This window comes from Lactuca virosa, chromosome 5, assembly GCF_052849685.1.
Source record: "Lactuca virosa cultivar CGN04683 chromosome 5, Lactuca_virosa_CGN04683_v6, whole genome shotgun sequence".
Taxonomy (NCBI): domain Eukaryota; kingdom Viridiplantae; phylum Streptophyta; class Magnoliopsida; order Asterales; family Asteraceae; genus Lactuca; species Lactuca virosa.
Window position 1 is genome coordinate 309795776 of NC_136430.1, and position 6000 is coordinate 309801775.

The window sequence follows — 6000 nt, forward strand, 5'->3', positions numbered from 1 at the left end:
AGGTGTGAGGAACCAATGTGGAGGATAGGAAGGGCCTTACCGATACCAACATGCAAATTATTGTCCCCATAGTAGGACTCGGCTGAGCTAAAACTTGTCAGATCAGGTGCGACATGATTGCTGGAACCTGTATCGGGGAGCCAGGAAGTTGACGACTGTGAGCGAAAGTCTGTATAATTTGCAGAAGGCTGTCGTGTCCGAAGTGTAGATGGGTCGCAGTTCGGACATTGTGATGGGACATGACCAATTCCACATCTGTTACACGTACCATACACTGTGTTTTGGTTCGAAGCCCAACTAAACTGGTTTTGATTTCAATTTCCACCTCCTTGATTTCGATTAAAACTGGTGTTGGTATTGTTACCACGACCGCCACGACCACGTGAGTTGTATCCTCCTCGGTTACGACTGTTGTTAGGAGGACCAGATCGGTTTGTGTAAAAGGTCGGTTTGTGTAAAAGGCCTGAGGAGGTGGCTGTGCGGATGTTGTATTTGAGGTCGGCTGAAGTTGGAAACCAAGGCGCGAAGCTAGTTGTTGTAAAGCCTGAATTGTATCAGTTTGGAGGGAGGGACCAGCTGCGGTTGTAGCAGTGAATGCTTGAACTGGGGCAACATCGAGAACCGGTTTTTGTATCAAGAACTCATGATCAGCTAATAGTCCAGGAAGTTCTGAAAAGACAGCAGTGAATTGTCTAGCAAGAAGGCTTTGTTTAACCCCATTGTATTCTTCCCGAAGACCTACAATGACTAACATCACAACATCTTTTTATGGCATAGGCTGCCCGATATTAGCAAGAGCATTGGCATACTCTTGTGCTCTAGTGAGGTAAGCTGCAGAGGTTTCGTCACCCTTCATTTGTATTCTCAGCAACTGAGTTTTCAATATGAATTCTCGTAATGAAGTATTAGGGGCGTAGGCACGTTCAACAGCCAACCAAAGATCACGAGAAGTGTTACCTTGAACGTGTTGGAAAGATGCCTCCGAGATGGTTGACATGAGAAGCATACGAACGTGGGCGTCATTAGCTATCCAGATCCCATGATTGGGATTTGATGTAGAAGCAGCGGCAACACTCTCTTTTCCGGATGATGTAGTCAGCGGTTCAGGGCACAAGATGGTGCCATCAACGTATCCAAATAAGTTGTTTGTAAGAAGAAAAGATCGGAGCATAGACTTCCAATATCCATAGTTGTAGGGGATAACTTGAAACCAAATTTGTGAGAATTGTGTGTCGTTTTCTCAACATAAGAGAAGGCAACAAGAGGGCCTATCATCGCAGTCAACTGCTGAAGTCTGTTGGAATTAAAAAAAAAAAAAGGGGGGGGGGGGACAGGGCCTGTGATTGTAAATCACACAGGTATGGTGGGTGGCGGCAGTTTTGGGCTAGGGTTGACCTAGCTCTGATACCAAATTAAACTAGGTAAAATATATATTTTTGTATATTAATGATCGGGAGAAGACATGAATATAAATAGGTTACATAATTACAAACTACACCCTCTAATAATGTATATCTATATATATATATATATATATATATATATATATATATATATATATATATATATATATATATATATATATATATATATATATATATATATATATATATTCGTCTAATAGCCACAATGCTCGCATTTCAATCTGCTTTTATCAACCCGGGGTGATGACGGATTGGATTTCTGGTCTGACCGGCGACCTTTGGAAACGAGCCCTAACCCATCGGAATCACCGGTTGAGTTCAGACCCGACGCCACCCCTTGTTGTATGTTCCCGAAAATACTTTGATGTGCTGTTTCTTTTCGGACAGCAGCATAGGCGGCTTCAGCAGACAGCAAGGGGTCCCACCGGAGGATCTCTCTTTTAAGGGAATCATACTTTTGATCAAGGGCATTGAGAAATTGAAACAATTTGTTTTCTGACCTGACTTTGTTGTAAGTGGCAATGTCGGTAGAACACGTCATCGGGTTTGGATCTCGCCGTTCAATTTCTCCCCAGATACCCTACATCACGATCCAAAATTCTTCTAACGGTATGCCATTTTGCTTGAACTCGTTTGCTTTGACGTGGAGATCGAAAGTCTGAAGTTTGTCATTGCCGCTGCTATACGTAACCGTAAGAGCATCCTATAGCGTTTTCGCTGTCGGGAACTCTGTTAAGTTACTAGCAAGGACCGGCTCGATATTTTGGATGAGCCATGAAAAAACGATTAAATCATCTTGTTCCCACTGATCATCACTGGATTCTGGCGGGTTTTGGGTGAGATGGTTTAAAAGAGTTTTTGATTTCCCCCCTATGGCGACTCGTATCATCCGAGCCCATAGAGGGTAGTTTTGGCTAGTAAGATTGAGGCTAATTTTTAGGCTATCAGAGGGATTTGGTTTTGGGTTCTGGGTTTGAATTTGAACTCCATTTTTAAGGAGATTGACTATTTGGATGGCTAGGTTATTGTTATCTTCTTCTGACATTGCTTCTGGTTCTGGTAGATGATGAGCACAAATGGTTTTTGGATCATAAACACCGCTTTGATACCATGTTAACCATGATGATCAGAGGAATGGAAGAGAAAGTAGAATAACTTTTATATTTCTTATATGTATGAACAAGCCCACGTACTGAATATATAGTCTATACAAAAAACTAAATAAGGAAAATACAATAAATTGCATTGAAAAGAATGGCTGGCAATTAGCTAGGACTAGAAGTAAGGCTTGAAAGATGTTGGTCTTGATTTCAAAGGTCAATGGTCTATTTTGGGAGATGATAGAGTATTTTAATCAAATATTTCAACAAAGACAAAATTAACAAATATTTAAATTTGCATAATAAACCTTTCTGAAAAAAGGAAAGTAATATTTTTTTAAACAAACCAAGATGCATAGCGATGAACTTTTTGAAGAAAGGGAGTATAACCTAAAAAACCTAATAGATAAATACCCAAATATTCAAAAAAATGAAGCAATCAAAATTTTAACCGACGGTATAAGATAAGATTTAATCTTCAACAAAACATTTTACCAATTATGAAATTAGTCCATTAAGCTTAATTCAAGTATTGCATATTAGACCTCTGTCTCGAGGTCATGGATACTTTCAGAAGTTAATTTAAAGTGCTAACAACAACAAAGACCCCAGGATTGACTTCAACTGATTGAGCTACCTTTAAGATTACCATAATGAGATTATGGTGTAATCCCAACTGCTAGGGCGCCTTCTCTTACGTCTCCATCAGGAAATCTAATATTCTTGCTAGTTCGAGTTCTGACTCATGATATATCTATAAGCTACGTACTTCCATGAGACACGTTTCTCGAAAAAACTTCTAAACCAACAACAACAAAGCTAGGAAAGACTTCCGACTTTGATAATTAAGGTACTTACTTGACTTACTTTTACATTATTATTTTAGTTTTAATTTTCTAGTAAGATAATATTCTATATCAGAACAAAGAGAATACACTAAGATAATATTTTTTGTTAGATAGGGAGAATACCGTAAGAAATGACCCTTTTCTCAAACTAAGAGAAATTAATTATGAGGAAATACATTAAATGAGTAAAAATTATATACAAAAGCTCAAATATAAGTTTAGTTGTTCAAGGACCCTATGGGTAAAAAAATTAGAGGCCGTTTTGGAACAAAAAAAAAATTGACATAACCGGTGGCTCTACCTGGTTATACGAATGTAACAGAATAAAAAACAAATTAGGGAATCACTTGTACCAAAAAAAATAATAATAATCACCAATATGTGAAAATAAGAATATTTGGTTGGGATTTAAACTTTTTTCTAAATTATAATGTTACTCTATTTGTGTATTCCCCCCCCCCCCCCCCCCCCCCCCCCCCCCCAAATGAGTGATCTGTTTGCAGAAAGGCGAGCTGAATACAAAGTAATGCAATTAAAAATTTTCAGAAAAAAATATTCCTAAATCTGACTCAATTCATTATTGTGAATAAAATAAATTACAAAGTAATTCCAAAAGGCCGAATCAAAATTACAAAATAGATGTGAATAATTTGACTTCAAGTGTACAAAACTGAAAAAACTCTTTAGATTGTATTTCATATACATGCAATTCAATAATATTTTTTCTTACTGTTACACACACACTTGAACAAAGAAAATAAATTCTTATATATATATATATATATATATATATATATATATATATATATATATATATATATATATATATATATATATATATATACTAGTGACGTTTTAAGGATCGTGCTCAGCACGACCCATGAAGGGTAATTTGGGTATTTTGTAAAATAAAGGTAGAATGCTACAATTGGGTGGATTTTCAATGTACAATGTCTAAATAAGAAAAAACTAAAGCTGAATGTTGTAAATGAAAAAATCAAACTACGATGTTATAATTGGATGAATTTATCAAAAACAATGTCCTAAATAAGAAAAAAAATGATAATACTCAAAGCATCCCAATTACATGACATATTAAACTCACCTGAAGTTTACATGAACGATTCTACTTCTTTTAGTATGCCCCCTGTAAATTCACATCCTTTACATATAGAAAAACAAGCATTTAATCACTAGTTTCAAACAAATTAAACATAAAAACTGGAATTCAAAAAACCAAATTCTCATAATTATTAATATAATTTTGGATGCGAAATATATAATTCCTCATAGCTCTCATCTATTTTCTACAGAAATTCAGGTAACCCATGCTGTAATTGATCGTAAATGCATCTTTGGTTTCAGAATTGTTTTATAGAAAATTCTTAGAAATGATTTTTCTGGAAATAGAGACCAGTATTTTAAAGATTATAATCCACCTACTTAGGGGTGTTTAGGAATACTTTTTGAACTCTAAAAACACTTTTAGATAAAAGTGTTTATTGGCTTATATATAGTGGTGGTAAAAGGAGTTTTTTAAAAAGTGTTTAGATTTGCTTTTATGGTGAAAAAGCCAATAAGTCAGCAAGTTAAAAAGTGTTTGGCTTAAAAACTCATTTATGAAGTTATTTTGGTTAAAAAACTAAAAGCAGTTTCAAAAAGCCAAGTTTTACATGCTTTTTTGAAGCTAATCGAAAAGCTACTATGAGAAATGCTTTTGAGTTTGTCAAACACATTTTTTGACTTATTAGCTTTTTAAAAAGCCAAGTCACTCAATCCCAAACACCCCCTTAATGTAGTTATTAATCAAAAACTAGAAGATTAAAATCTGGAAAACGGCAGACCACAATTGAGAAATACAACTTACTTTATTTTTCATTTTTTTGAATAGGATACTTGCTGTTTCCAAAATTCCAGAATTTAGGATACAACTTACATCTTGCTTTCATTCTTTTATTTAAATAAATAAAAAGAGCTATCTATGTCTGCACATAGAGAACACTACCTTAAGGTGAACTCGTCATATGTTAGAAATTGGGATTATACGAAATAAGGGTAGTGTTTTTTTTTTTGTTAAATAAATGAACTAATGACCAAAATAAACAAAATAAGTAAAAGGAAAACCAGAATATGCAAGCATCCACATTGAGGTAAGCAAGAAACCATTGAAAGCCTTGAAAAATAACTCAAAATAATGTCTCCATACCTGATTCGAGTAGAAGAGAGACTCCTGAGAGAATGACAAGGTGAAATTGGTGATAGGCAGAGGAAGAATCCGCTTCTTGATACGCAGTTTACCAAGAGGTGAGATATACTCATATACGAGAGGAAGACCAGTGAAGCGATTGGGATAGAAAATTGCCTGAGTAAATAGAGATTATTTGAGAGCTATATAGATTGGCACCACGAGCAAGATATATGAGCCGAGTGAGGAAGGTGATCGATCGCAGTTCAGATTGAATGCATGAAATCGGAGTTTCCCTCGTAGGTTCAATTATTTTTACTGTTTTTTAATAAGACTTTTTTTTGACTTTTTGCTATTAATGCCAATAAAATTTTATCTTTTATTAAGTCTCATGCAAAAATGCCAATAAAATTTTATCCTTTATTAAGTCTCATTTCATTATA